This window comes from Lissotriton vulgaris, chromosome 11 (genome assembly GCF_964263255.1).
Source record: "Lissotriton vulgaris chromosome 11, aLisVul1.2, whole genome shotgun sequence".
Lineage (NCBI taxonomy): Eukaryota > Metazoa > Chordata > Amphibia > Caudata > Salamandridae > Lissotriton > Lissotriton vulgaris.
Genome location: NC_141699.1, coordinates 364,278,802 through 364,293,559, shown reverse-complemented (window position 1 = coordinate 364,293,559; position 14,758 = coordinate 364,278,802). Strand labels below are relative to the sequence as shown.

Below are 14,758 nucleotides of genomic sequence, written 5' to 3'. Positions count from 1 at the left end.
TGGAGTGAACATCAACAGAGTAATGCTTAGTAAATGAGTGTGTGGTAGACCATGTGGCTGCTCTACATATGTCTTCCAAAGGAATGTTTCCAAGGAATGCCATAGAGGCCCCCAACTTTCTGGTGGAGTGGGCTCTTGGCGGAATGGTAAGAGTGCGTTTTGCTTTAATGTAGCAGATCTGGATACATTTAACTATCCACATAGCAATACCAGCCTTGGAAATAGGGTTACCTTTGTGGTGTGGTGCAAAGGCGACAAAGAGTTGCTTAGTTTTCCTAAAATCCTTGGTCCTATCAATGTAATACATTACGGCCCGTTTTACGTCAAGGGTATGGAGCATCTGCTCCGCCAGTGACTCAGGATTTGGGAAGAAAACAGGTAATTCGATTGTTTGGTTGATATGAAAGTGAGACACAACCTTTGGAAGAAATTTAGGGTTAGTGCGAAGCACTACCCTGATGGAATGAATTTGAATAAATGGCTCTTGGATAGTTAGGGCTTGTAGTTCACTAACCCTCCGTAGCGACGTAATTGCTATGAGGAAAGCCACTTTCCACGTCAAGAACTGAATCTCGCAGGAATGCAGTGGTTCAAAGGGAGGACCCATCAGCCTGGTAAGAACCACATTGAGGTTCCACTCAGGAGCTGGTGGAGTCCGTGGAGGAATGACTCGTTTGAGCCCTTCCAGAAAAGCCTTAATGGCAGGCACCCTGAAGAGGGAGAGGTGCTGCCTATTCTGGAGATAAGCGGCCATTGCAGACAGATGAATGCGAATGGAAGCATAGGCCAGATTACACTTGTACAGGTGGAAAAGGTAACAGATAATGTTCTGAATAGAAGCATCCAGCGGGTTAATGTTGTGGTCTGCACAATAAATAACAAACCGCTTCCATTTTGCCGCATAGCATGCTCTAGTGGTGGGCTTCCTTGCCTCCCGAATGATGTCCATACAGTCGGAAGGTAGGTGCAGGTAGCCAAACTCTAAGAATTCAGGAGCCAGATCCTCAGGTTGAGCTGTTGCGGATCTGGATGCTGAATGTGGCCATGGCTCTGCATTTGAAGGCTGGGTGTGAGATGTAGCCTCTGATGCGATACCACGGACAGTTCTAGAAACATGGTGTACCATGGTTGGCGAGCCCAAGTTGGAGCAACCAGGATGAGAGTCATCAAGTGCTGCCTGAGCTTGCGTGCCACCAGCGGAAGCAGAGGCGCTGGGGGAAAAGCGTACGCAAATCTGCCTAACCAGTTCATCCATATCGCATTGCCCTGCGATTGCGGGTGTGGGAACCTGGCGGCGAAGCTTTGGCATTTTGCGTTCTCCTTTGTGGCGAACAGGTCTATCTCTGGATGACCCCACCTTCGGAAGTACGGCTGGAGTACTGATGGATGTATCTCCCACTCGTGCATCTGATGGCTGTGCCTGCTGAGCAGGTCCGCCATCTGATTGTCCTTGCTCGGGAGGTGTTCTGCCATGAGGAAGATGTTCCTCTGAATGGCCCACTTCCACATGCTCTGAGCCAGATGAGACAGCTGCGGAGAGTGTGTTCCTCCCTGCTTTTGAATGTAGTACATCGCCGTCATGTTGTCCGTTCGGATCAACACGACCTTGTTGCACAGATGTATCTTGAATGCTTTCAACGCCATGAAGATTGCCATCAGTTCCAGAACATTGATGTCCATCTTCCCCTGTTGTTGCGTCCATAGTCCCTGCACAGTGTACTGGAGTACATGCGCTCCCCATCCCTGGAGAGAAGCGTCCGTCGTCAGGACAATCTGTGGCACAGGCTCCTGGAACGGTCGGCCCTTGCAAAGGTTTTGTGGATTCCACCAATGCAGAGAGTTGTATGCCCGACCGCTCACCAACACAAGGTCTTTCAACTGGTTGTGAGCCTGAGTCCACTGACGTGCTAAGCACTCCTAAAGCGGACGCATATGTAGTCTCGCGTGCGGGACAATGGAGATGCAGGAGGCCATCATGCCTATCAACTGCATGAACACTCTTGCTGGAAGCGAGTGTTGAGGTCTGAATTTTTGGATCAGCGACTGAATGCTGCTGACTCACTGAACTGGGCTGTGCTGTGGCCGCCAGAGTGTCTATGGTCGAACCCAGATACTGCCGTATGTGGGCGGGCTGGAGGTGGGATTTTGGGTAATTCAGTGAGAATCCCAGATCGTGCAGGAGGTGAATGGTTTGGGACACGTGGTGGGCACACTGCTGGGCTGACTTCGCTTGGATAAGCCAGTCGTCCAGATAGGGGTAGACGTGGATGTTTTGACATCGCAGATGCGCTGCCACCGTCGCCAGGCACTTTGTGAACACCCTGGGTGCCGTGGTGACCCCAAAAGGCAAAACCCTGAATTGGTAGTGCTGGTTTTGGATGGTGAACCTGAGGTATTTTCTGTGTGCAGGATGTAGTGGAATGTGAAAGTACGCATCCTTCAGGTCCAGAGTTGCGAGAAAGTCCCCCTGTTGGAGCAGCGAGAGCACTTGCTGCAGTGTTAGCATGTGGAAGTGCTCCGATAGGATGTAGAAGTTGAGGGGCCTGAGATCCAGGATGGGCCTGAGGGACCCGTCTTTCTTTGGAATCAGGAAGTACAGGGAGTAAACCCCTGTGCCTCTTTCCTGCATAGGCACGAGCTCAATTGCCCCTTTTTGCAGCATGACGTTGACCTCCTGCTGCAATAAGTGCAAGTGCTCGTCCGACATAGGACGGTGCCTTGGGGGTATGTTGGGTGGAGTGGATGCTAACTCCAGACAATAACCAAATTTGATAAGCTTTCTGACCCACCTGTCCGTGGTGATGGACTTCCACACAGGCAGGAACTGCTGGAGTCTCCCCCCGACCGGTGTTGTGTGGTCGGGGGGCAGTGACAAGGCGTCACTGTTTGTTGGCGGTTGAGGACCTGGAGCTGTTGTTGCCACGTCCTCTGCCTTTGGCGCTGTTGCCGCGATATCCACCTCGACTCTTGTTTGCATAAGTAGTCTGGGTGTTGCCCTTGTAGAACTGCGCGGACTGTGAAAGCTGACCCCTTGAGGTGCCTCTGGTATTGGAGCGACGAAAGGACCCACCCCGAACCTGCTGGGACTGCAAGGCACCCATGGATTTTGCAGTGTCAGTGTCCTTTTTCATTTTTTCAAGGGTGGTGTCAACCTCTGGGCCAAACAGGTGATCTGGGTTGACTGTTTGGTTCAAGATGGTGGTCTGGATGTCTGGCTTGAAACCAGATATTTTCAGCCAGGCATGTCTCCGAAGCATAACACTGGTGTTAATGGCACGTGCAGCGGTGTCAGCCGCGTCTAGAGCACACTTTATGGAAGCGTTGGAGATTAGCTTCCCCTCCTGTATCAGCATTTCAGCCCCTTCCTTATATTGATCAGGCAGGTGTTGCAGAAGTGTTTCTAGGGTATCGTAGTGTGCCCTGTCATAACGCGCCAGGAGCGCTTGTGTGTTTGAGATGCGCCATATGTTAGCTGCCTGCGCTGCTACCCTCTTCCCCGAGGCCTCAAAGACTTTGGATTCTTTGTCTGGGGGAGGAGCATCACCCGTAGTCTGAGAATTGGCCCTCTTCCGGGCATTCGAGACGACTAGGAAGTCCAGAGGCAACTGTCGTCTAATGTAAGTTGGATCAGTAGGCGCCGCCTTGTACTTTTTGTCAATCCTCGGGTTGATGACTCTAGCCCTGGTGGGTTCTTTGAAGACCTCAGCAGCGTGCTTCAAAACGCCTTTCAGCATTGGCAGAGTTTTCACAGTCTTTTCAGACACAGAAAAGGTGTCAAAGAGGAAATCCACGTCCACAGGGTCAGCATGCAGCTGGACATTGTGATTGGCTGCTGCCCGCTCAATGAGGGCATTGAAAGCCGCAGAGTCTTCAGTGGGTGAAGTTTTAGCAGAGAAGAGCTGAGGGTCTTGTCCCAAATGTGGATCCCCAGGCTCACCACCGGCAGACCAGGGTTCAGTGACCTCTGGGTCAATGTAGACTGGATAGCTATATTCATCCTCGTCATCACCCTCACCAGCATCCAGATCTGAGTAAGTTGGCGAGACCTCGTGAGCTGGTGGTGAAATGGGTTCCAACAAGGCTGGGGTACCAGCAGAGTCCATTTTCCTTTTTAGGGGGATTTTGTAAGACTCCAATTGGGGTTCTGGGGTGATTTTCCTCTTCAGGAGGGAAAGCCTGCCGTTTAGGCTTCGATGAAATGTTCCTGACACTCCTCCTCCGAAAGTTGTCGAGGCCGAGGGCCATGGACCACTAACGATGCCTTCGGCGTCGAAGATACCTTCTCGGGCACGCCGGCCCCCGTTTTAGCAGCGAAAGCCTTCGGCGCCGTCTTAGGCGGCAAGGTAAAGATGATCGGCGTGGACGCCTATGCCGGTTTCTCCAGAGGCTTGGCAGGCGGAGGGTCCTTCGGCTCGACCGCCGCGGTGCCGTCCCTAATGCGCTGCAGGGACTCGGTGACCTTTTTCGTGAACGCGGCAGATGGACGTGCCGGTTCGACGGAGTCCTTCGGGGATGGTTTCGGAGCGGAGTCCTTCAAGGTCACTTTCGGAGTCGACACATTCGACGCGGCCCCCTTGGCCTTGTCGTGTGGAAGCGTGGCAGCGAGGACCTTCGGGTCGTCGGGCCTCTTCTTTGGGTCTGTAAGAGACTTCTTGGGGTCGTCGACAGTTTTCTTGTGGTCGACCCGACCCTTGCCGGCGTCGACCGTCTTCAACGCCGATGCAACCGGGTCCTTCACCTTAGTCTTCGACGTAGTAGCCTTCGGCTCGGCCATCTTGACTTGGCCTTTCGGCTCGGCGGCCATCTTAGGTTTCTTCGGCGCCGAGGCCTCCGAAGTCTTCGAGCCGACCAATGCGATGCGCACTTTCGGTTTCGATATCTGCCCCAGCGCAGTATCTGGTGTGGAGACCGTAGATTTCACTTTCGGTTTCATTTTCACCGGGAGTGAATCGGTACCAATGTCCGTGGCCGGGCCTGCAGGCGGGGCCGAGGAACTCAAATCAAGGTCTTGGGTAAGGCCTGAAGGCGATCCCTCGACCTGGGCCTTATTGATCGGCAACGCCTTAGAGTCAGTCTGAGTAAGCTCCTCGTCCGAGCTATCCTCCATGGCCCCTAGGGCCCCGTCGTCGTCTCCTACCTCCTCGACGACTTCCTCGCTTTCGAAAGCCTCGGCCTCAGCGTCGTAGCTGGAAGGCGCCCTGACCTCACCTGACCCTCCCGAGGCGCCATCTTGGTGAGGGAAGGTCAGCGCTGCAGTCCATAGAACCCTCCCACCCTCCTCCGCCCAATAACGAATAAAGATATGGCACCATCCTGCCCGCGCAGCGGGCGGGCGCAGCGGGCGCGCCGACGGCGCGCCGGAAGGCGCGCCTAAGGCAAGCCCGTCTGCGCCCGTCCGCGCCAGGACCGGGCCGAGGGCCACGACCCCTGGCCCGATTCTGACAGGTGCAAGCTCGGTCTACCCCAAGGATGCTCTCCTTAACCTCAGAATACCAAGGAACCACGCTTGCGCCACATTTGATCTTTGCAATACGCAGACAGAAATCCAACTGTGTTGCCCTCACTGCCTCTATACAACTCTGCCGCAAGGTGTAAAGAACCCCTTAAAACGAATACCTACATCTAATAAAGCAGCCTTAGCCCTCATTAATGCACGGTCCCTATGCAAACATAGCCAAGAAATCGCTGACATGATAACAGATACTAAGTTAGATGTACTTTTCATCACTGAGACAAGGACAGATGACTCATCTGGCCCGGACATGGTCTCTGCCACACCCATAGGCTACAAAGCATATAGACAAGATAGATCAAGACAGAATGATAAACCTAGACAGAGAGGCGGAGGGATCGCCATTATAGCTAGAGAAAACATGGAGGTAATAGTGACTCAAATACAGGATACCTCGTGCGAGGCCATGATGTTTTCTATTAAACTTAGCCAACAAGTCAACTTTAAAGGGCTTCTTATATATAGGCCCCCAGGAGTCAAAACTGGCTTTCTAACAAGTATTAGCACACACTTGGAATCTCTAGCACTAGAAGATTCGATCACAGTATTAGGTGATCTGAATTTTCACCTAGACGATAATAACAACAAAGAAACTCAAGCTCTCATTACAGATATGGAAGTCTTGGGGTTACATCAACTGGTTACCTCACCTACTCACCAAGCGGGACACATTTTGGACGCCATTTTCTCCAGTGCCCAGGGGCTCCAAGTATGTGACATCCGTCCACTGCCATGGACAGACCATTATGCAGTTTTTTGCACCTTGGCTATGGATAAAAAATCTATCACAGACATTTCTCCTCTCCAGCCTATAACCTTTAAAGCCTGGCACAATGTCAATCAGCGGGATCTAAAAAACCATCTGGATGATTCTTGCCCACTAATCTCGGCTAATCCCAACCTGGCCATACAACAACTCCACGACTGCTTGGGACATGCCATGAACTCATTAGCCCCCACTAAGAAATTATCCAAGAACAGATCCACCCCTACCGCACTATGGTACTCGGATGAACTAAAAACACAAAAATTACAGAACAGATACTGGGAAAGACAATGGAGAAAGTCTTATGATCCTACAAGTAAAACTAAATACAAGGAGGCTTTGGCAATATACAAAGCCATGATTATAAAGGCAAAAAAAGAGTACTATATGATGCAAATTGAGCAGGCAAAGAACTCTAGCAAAAAATTATATGATATAACTAAAGTGCTCTCGGGCAATACTCCAGACCTGACCCCACCTCAAACCCAAGACATGTGTGATGCCATGGCCGACTTCTTTTTTAAGAAGGTGGATGATATTTATCAACCCTTTCTGGCAAAAATCACGCACTCAAATGATCCCAACATCAGTCAGGAAGACTTAGCACCAACAGGGACTTCATCCTTCACAGACTTTCAACCACTGACAGATCAAGTACAAAAAATTGTGTCGACAATCAAAGCTGGATCCAAGTTGGATCCTTGCCCACTATCGGCACTTTTACCGGTGATGGATTCGATCATACCAGTCTTGACACAAGTCTGTAATTCCATCCTGCTCTCAGGGACATATCCCCTTAATCTAAAAACCACACTGCTCAAACCACTGTTGAAAAAACCAGGAGCTGATAAGTCAGAACTAAAAAACTAGCGACCCATCGCCAGCCTCCCGTTCATGGCCAAAGTGGTGGAAAAGGCCATGAACCTACAATTAACTGAGTATATAGAAACCCACAAGAAGTTAGATGATACTCAGTATGGATTTAGGTAATACCATGGGACTGAAACTGCCCTTATTAAAGCAGCCGAAGACATAAGAATAATAAGAGACCAAGGCGGTACAGCGGTGTTGGTACTGCTGGACCTCTCAGCAGCTTTTGACACGGTCGACCACGGTATTCTGGTCGACCGTGTCGGAAAAATAGGCATCTCCTCCACGGCAAGAGCTCTCCTCGCCTCCTTCCTCTCGGAGAGAACGCAGGCTGTCACTCTGGGCCCCTACCAATCTGCCAAATTGTCACAACCGTGTGGGGTACCTCAAGGCTCATCCCTGAGTCCGACACTTTTTAATATTTATGTGTCGGACCTGGCCAATGTCATCAAGGCACATGGGATGAGCCTAACCTCCTACGCGGACGACACGCAATTGGTGCTGGCTATAAGGGGTGATGGAGAGGAGGTAGCTAAAAGATTCCAGAGAGGACTGACAGAACTAGGTGAGTGGATGGCAGCAAATTGCCTAAAACTTAACTCGGAAAAAACCGAAGTTATGATTTTCGGACAACTCTCACCAGAATGGCCTGCCTCGTGGTGGCCCCAAACTTTTGGTGCCCCCCCTAATCCAGTGACTAAAGTAAGGAACTTAGGAATAATTTTTGACAACCATCTGAATTTCATGGACCATGCTAGCAAAGTGGCCTCTGTAGCCCACCATAAACTACGCATGATCCGAAAGATAAGTCCTTATCTCCCTACCACCGCCATTAAAACTCTGGTGAGCTCACTAGTCCTGACATCCCTAGACTATTGCAATGGGCTTTTTATCAACGCCCAAGTAAGAGTCCTAAAAAAACTGCAGACCATACAGAACGCAGCAGCACGTCTTATTCTGGGAATTCCTAAGTTTGCTCCTCTATCCAATGCCATTTCCAAACTACACTGGTTGACGATTCAGAACAGAGCCAGATTTAAATCCCAGTGCATTGTGTACAAAGTTCTAAATAAACAGGGCCCACAGTTCCTTAAAGACCATCTACGACCGTATCAACCCACACGCCAACTGCGCTCTACCAACAGTAACCAACTTATGGTACCACGCACCAAAACTGTGATGTGGGGAGACCGACGGTTTGTAGTGGCAGCTTCCAAACTTTGGAACACTTTACCCCAGGACATTAGGGCATGTCCCACACTACTCCAATTCCGCAAAAAACTAAAAACTTGGCTGTTTAATAAATAATTTAATAAATAATTCCAGGTATAGAATAGTGGTCTGAGCAAGGCAGTTTTTCATCCAGCCGGCAAATTAATCAGCGCCAAGACACCCCAGGGTATATGTTGCGCTTTAAAAAATGCCAATAAATAAATAAATAAATAAATAGTCTTCCTCGACATCCGACGCGGGGTTAGATACTGAGACGTCCTGGATATCTTCATCCTCGGCCTCCCCAGCATCGAAAATGTCCGTAGGCGCCGGTGCAGATTGCTGGGCCTCCAGGCGCGCAGCTCGACGGAGCTTGAGTGTCTTCTTGGACCAGAATCTCGAACAGGCCATACACTTGGCCTCATCGTGGTCCGGCGACAGGCACTTGTGGCACACCGGGTGGACGTCGATTTGTGGGTACTTGGAGTTACACACCGGACATCTTTTGAATGGACTTCGTTCCATGATGGATGGTCGATGAGTCTGGAGCGTCGACAAGGCCTTCCGCGCCGAAAGCACGCGGAAGCACAGAATCCGGCTCGGAGCCCGAGTAGAGTTGTAAAGCCGAACGCAAGACAATACCGACGTAAGACTAAAGACCTTTTGGTCTCAAGGAAAGTTTTTCTATCGATTCCGACAAGAGGGAACCAAAGACATCCGAAACCAATGGCGAAAAAAAACAATCTGGGTATGGAGTCGATGCCCATGCGCACTGTAGTCCAGGGGAGCAGCCACCTATCTCGTGATACTTCAAAGACTCTTCCAGGACAACAATGTGCAATCATCCGGACCCAACACTAGGCGGCGATCTATGCACAGATATGAATTCAGCAGCCCACATGCCTCGAACATATATTTTTATATTGTTTCCCGGGTCCAGCACATGGGTGGTAATATTCAGTGCTTATGACTATTGATGAGGATCACACAATACTCTATGCCTTGGGTCTATATCTCTGAGAAATAAGACATACAAAAGGTAATTCCTACCAAAGGAGTCAACAATGACACCTCTATAAGAGAAGATTCACTCTTTATCCAGAACCCATCAATCACAGGAGGCGATGTTTCATCATTTGGGTTTGGCCTTCTCTCTTAAGGGACCCATGTCTCCATACTTGACTAGAGTAACTCCCGCCGATTGAAGGGATTCAGGTTAGCTGTCAAATGTTGACTCCACAAAGGTATGACTCAAAAACCCAAAAGAATTTCTTGCCACTCAATGAAAAGGGTTTCTGAAAAAGTGCAGCACTAAATAATAATTGGTGGTGACTTAAAAATGATTACAGGCACTCTAAAACCTTTTTATTCACAGAGTGTCGTTGTCATGGTTAAAAAGCAGTATGCTAACAAGTGGAGATTCCAATCATTAGACAAAGTGATTAGGTCGACATGTTTCTGCCCTCACCTGGATCTACTAGTATCGGGGCATTCATCAGGACCAAGATAAGAAATAGATAAAGCTGCTGCTAAGTGTCACAAAGGTTAAAAAATTATAAAGTGAAAACAAATAAATTCTTAGATATACTGCACCGGTAATGTCCAGTTAGTCAAATATGGAAATAGTTACCGGGTACCTAGAAAAGAAAAAGGTTTATTGATTTTAGGAAAATTACCCAAATTCTGTCATATTAACACAAAGAGATTAAGCCACCTTTCAGTCTTGGGGCTATATGTATCCAAAATTTGGCTCCGAAAGTAGTCTTAGTAGGTACACACACTTACCCATAACAATTGGGTGTTGCCCTCACCTGTACCTGGTCACTACTCAGGGAAGGGGGCCTGCTCTGTAGAAAACAGAAGGCAAAGTCACTGATTGAGTAGATCATGATTTGTCTAACTGTAACGCACAAGTTACTACTTGTGTAACGATATATCTGTAAGAGACATTAGTTAGTGATAGATTCCTTACCTTAGAATAGATTCCTTACCTTAGAATATCCCCAGGCGTCAGACTGTATCCGGAAATATTTGCGTAGCAGTACCCCTGCGCGTCGGTAGGCGTAGTCTGCGGCTCTGCGTCCGTCGTCGGTGTCGTGGGCGCTGTGATGACGTCGTCGGAGTACTTAGACGCCGCATCCGCGTGCTGACGTCAATTCTTAAACACAGCTTTTCCGCGCAAGAAACGCAGAGCCATGCTAAAAACCAACACTGGTGCCATGAAACTAGGGCCCTGAAAGGAAATGACTTTAACCCTAGATATCGGTTCGCAGAAACGGGGAGGATGGGTGGGTCGGTAAGGAATCTATCACTAACTAATGTCTCTTACAGATATATCGTTACACAAGTAGTAACTTGTGCATCTGAAAGAGACACGTTAGTGATAGATTCCTTACCTTAGAATAGATACCCCAGCAATACCAACCCCAGTGGTGGGTCTGCGAACCAATAATCACACCAGAAAGTCCTGGAGGATTGAACGGCCAAAGATGCCATCCCTCCGGACTTGGCTGTCCAGGCAATAGTGTCTTGCCAACGTGTGCAGCGAGGCCCACGTAGCTGCCTGGCAAATGTCCTGCAAGGGCACTCCTCGGCCCAAGGCAGTTGCAGTCGCCGTGGCCCGAGTGGAATGGGCCCTCAGCCCAACAGGGGGTTCCTTCTTAGCCAAGGAGTAACACGCCTGGATACACAAGATGATCCACCGCAAGATGGTCCGCTTGTGCACCGCCTTTCCCTTCTTAGCGCCCTCGTAACCAACAAAGAGTTGGTCATCCACCCGGAACTGACATGTGCGATCCAGATAGTAAGAGAGCGCACGTTTTGGGTCCAGGCGGTGGAGCCTCTCCCTCTTTCGAGGGATGCGGAGGCGGAAAGAAGGTGGGCAAGGTAATGGACTGACTGATGTGGAAGGCCGTGACAACCTTGGGCAGGAAAGAGGGTCTTATCCGCAACACAACCTTGTCCTGATGGACAGAAAGGAAAGGAGGTTTAGAGGATAAGGCCTGGAGCTCACTCACTCTCCTGGGAGAGGTGATGGCAACCAGGAAAGCAGTCTTCAGAGTAAGAAGGCGGATTGGACAGTTGTGAAGTGGCTCAAAAGGAGCGCACATCAGAAAAGTTAGAACCAGGTTCAAGTCCCACTGAGGCATCACGAAGGGAACAGGTGGAAATCTGTGTGTGATGCCTTTCAGAAATCGATTTACAATAGGGGACTTGAACAAGGATGGCTGATCAGGCAGCCTGAGGAAGGCTGAAAGGGCAGAAAGGTAGCCCTTGCCCAGAGCAGAGCCCTGCTGGGCAAGAGAAAGAAGGAAGAGGAGAACCTCAGAAAGAGGGGCAGAGAGAGGATCTACAGCCTTTGCTGTGCACCATGCCACAAATCTGTTCCACCTGCAGGCGTATACCGAGTTTGTGGAGGGACGCCTGGCTGCCAGAATGATGTTACAGACTTCAGGAGGCAAGTCAAATGGCCGCAACTGTCGCCGCTCAATCTCCAAGCATGGAGGTGGAGACTGGACAGGTTCGGGTGGAGGACCGTCCCCTGCTGCTGTGGCAGAAGGTCCTCCTGAAGTGGCAGACGAACCGGGGGATCGACTGACATACTGAGTAGCTCAGGATACCAGTACCTTTGTGCCCAGTCCGGAGCCACAAGGATGACTTGTGCCTGGTCGCGCTTGATCTTCTTCAGCACTCTGGGCAGAAGTGGTATAGGTGGAAAGGCGTACAACAGACCGCAACTCCACTCGCGACGAAAAGCGTCTCCAAGCGAGTGCCGCCTTGGAAATTCCAACGCGCAGAATTGATGACATTACGCGTTCTCTTCGGTGGCGAATAGATGTAACCAAGGCTCTCCCCACTGCAGAAAGAGACCTTGCGCCACGTCCGAGTTCAGACGCCATTCGTGATCCATCATGCACCGGCGGCTGAGTTCATCAGCCCTGGCGTTCAGAGAACCTGCCAGGTGTTGAACCACCAGGCTCACGCCCTGATGTTCCAGCCATTGCCAGAGGCGCAGAGCCTCTTGGCAGAGGGTCCAAGAACCCACCCCGCCTGTTTGTTGCAGTTCCACATGTCGGTGGTGTTGTCCGTAAACACCTGCACTAAGCTCCCCCGGAGAGCGGGGAGGAATACCTTCAGTGTTAGACGAATCGCCCGTAGCTCCAAAAGGTTGATATGGAGCCGGGACTCCGCCGGAGACCAGAGGCCTCTGATCCGCCAACGGGCGTGATGCACCAGAAGGATGCAGGAAGCCATCAGCCCCAGAAGCCGCAGCGTCAACCTGATCGAAACTCGGGATAAAGGCTGAAAGATTGGAATCAGAGCCTGTATATCCCGAACCCGCTGTTTGGGTGGGTAAACCCGAAACTGCGCCGACGCAAGAGGTCTGCCGTTGTCTGGAGGTGGCTGACGACTGTCTGGGGCGAGCCTGCCTTCAACAACCAGTCGTCAAGGTAGGGGAAGACTGAAACCCCTAACCTGAACAGATGAGCTGCGACCACCGCCATCACTTTCGTAAACATTCGTGGGGCGCTGGTAAGGCCGAACGGGAGCACGGTATACTGAAAGTGCTCGTGGCCTACCGTGAATCGCAGGTAGCGCCGGAGGGCCGGCAGGACGGGGGATGTGAAAATAAGCGTCCTGCAAGTCCAACGCTACCATTCAGTCTCCTGGGTCCAGGGCAGATAACACCTGAGTCAGCATTTTGAACTTCTCCTTCTGGAGGAAGCCGTTGATGTTCCGTAGGTTCAAGATAGGGCGTAGGCCCCCTTTGCCCTTCTTGGGTACCAGAAAGTAGTGGGAGTCGCAACAACACCCTACTTCTGGTCCAAGAACGCGCTCGATGGCCCCCTTGGCCAAGAGGGCCGAAACTTCCTCCTGCAGAAGCCGCAAATGATCCCACGATACGCGGTGGTGTTGCGGTGGCATGGCTGGAGGTGTCGTCTCGAAGGGGAGGGAGTAGCCCCTTCGGACAATTTGCAGCACCCACCTGTCCGATGTGAGGGTGCGCCAGTGGGAGTGGTGATGGCGGAACCTGCCCCCCACTGGCGTCACATGGGCCTGAAAGCACGGACTAGGAAGGTTTTGAGGCGGATGCTGCAAGGGTAGGTGTGGACTGGCCTCGCCGTGGACCCCGACCACCGCCACGGCGGTTTCCACGTCCGCCACCGCGCTGGATGTTAGCCTGCGGCGCGTGGCTGGCGGCACGTGTGGGGGCGCCCCTTCCTTGGCCACGAAAGGAGCAAAAGGCACCCATTTGCAGGCACGGGCCGAGAGGCCCAAGGACTTGGCCGTAGCCCTGGAATCCTTAAAGCGCTCAAGCGCATGGTCTGCCTTGTCGCCAAAGAGGCGACAGCCATCGAATGGCATGTCTATAAGTGTGTTTTGGACATCGGCCGAGAAATTGGCGGACCTCAACCAGGCATGACGACGAATCGCCACCGTCGTTGACATCGCTCTGCCCAGAGAGTTGGTAGTGTCCAGCCCACACCGGATGGAATACCGTGCTGCATACCGGCCTTCCACCAGGGCTTGACCGAGTCTAGCCCGTACCTCCAACGGGCAGAGTGGCTGCACGTCCGCGACCGTGTCCCACAGAGAGAGGGTGTAGCGGCCTAAGAGGCACGCGGTATTAACGGACCGCAATCCCAAACTTAGGGAGGAGAATATCTTTTTCCGTAATTCTCGTACCTCTTAGATTCCTGGACGGGGGGAGCCGACGGGAATGCGGTCTGGGAATTGGAGGCCTGGATAACCAGGCTCTCAGGGGTGGAATGGGTAGACAGAAAGCAAGGGTCACCCGGAGCCGGGCGGTGGCGTCTGGCCATGCTCCTATCCACAGGCTGTCCTGTGGCGGGCCTGGACCAAGTGCCCAAAAGAACGTCTGACAAGGCCTCATTAAACGGCAGCAGAGGCCTGGCCGAGCTTGACTGCGGTTTAAGGACCTCAGTGAGGAGGTTAGTCCTCACAGCTGCGACAGGGAGCTCAAGGCCCAGGGCCTTGGCCGCCCTCATCAGCACCATGCTATAAGCAGCCCCCTCCTCCATAGCCATGCTAGGAGGGGAGACAAAGCCAGTGTCGGGCGAAGTGTTCAGCCCACTGGCCTCCCCAAGCTCTCCTGTCTAGTCCACAGAAGACTGACACTCCCGTGCCAAAGGGGTCTCAGACCCCTCCTAATCCTCCTCATCACCCACAGCCTGGTACTCAGGCTCAAAAGATGGGGCCGGGTCATTGAAATAAAAATCTCCTAGCGGCGTCGAATGCGGCGCCGCTCCGACGCCAGACCCGAATCGCCGCGTGGGCGGTGTCGCCCGAACCCCCGGCCGCGTCGCGCGAGCGTCGGTGGGGTCAGAAGAGCGATGGTGCCTCTTCGACTTCTTGTGCCTCTTACCTGAGGACTT

The 14,758-nt window shown here is 51.7% G+C and overlaps 1 protein-coding gene across 1 annotated transcript in view; it reads right to left on the bottom strand.

The window, feature by feature from the left end:
• LOC147679783 (myoferlin-like) overlaps nt 1–14,758 on the bottom strand; it is a 1,922,797-nt gene that overhangs the window by 564,315 nt on the left and 1,343,724 nt on the right. The window lies entirely within an intron of this gene.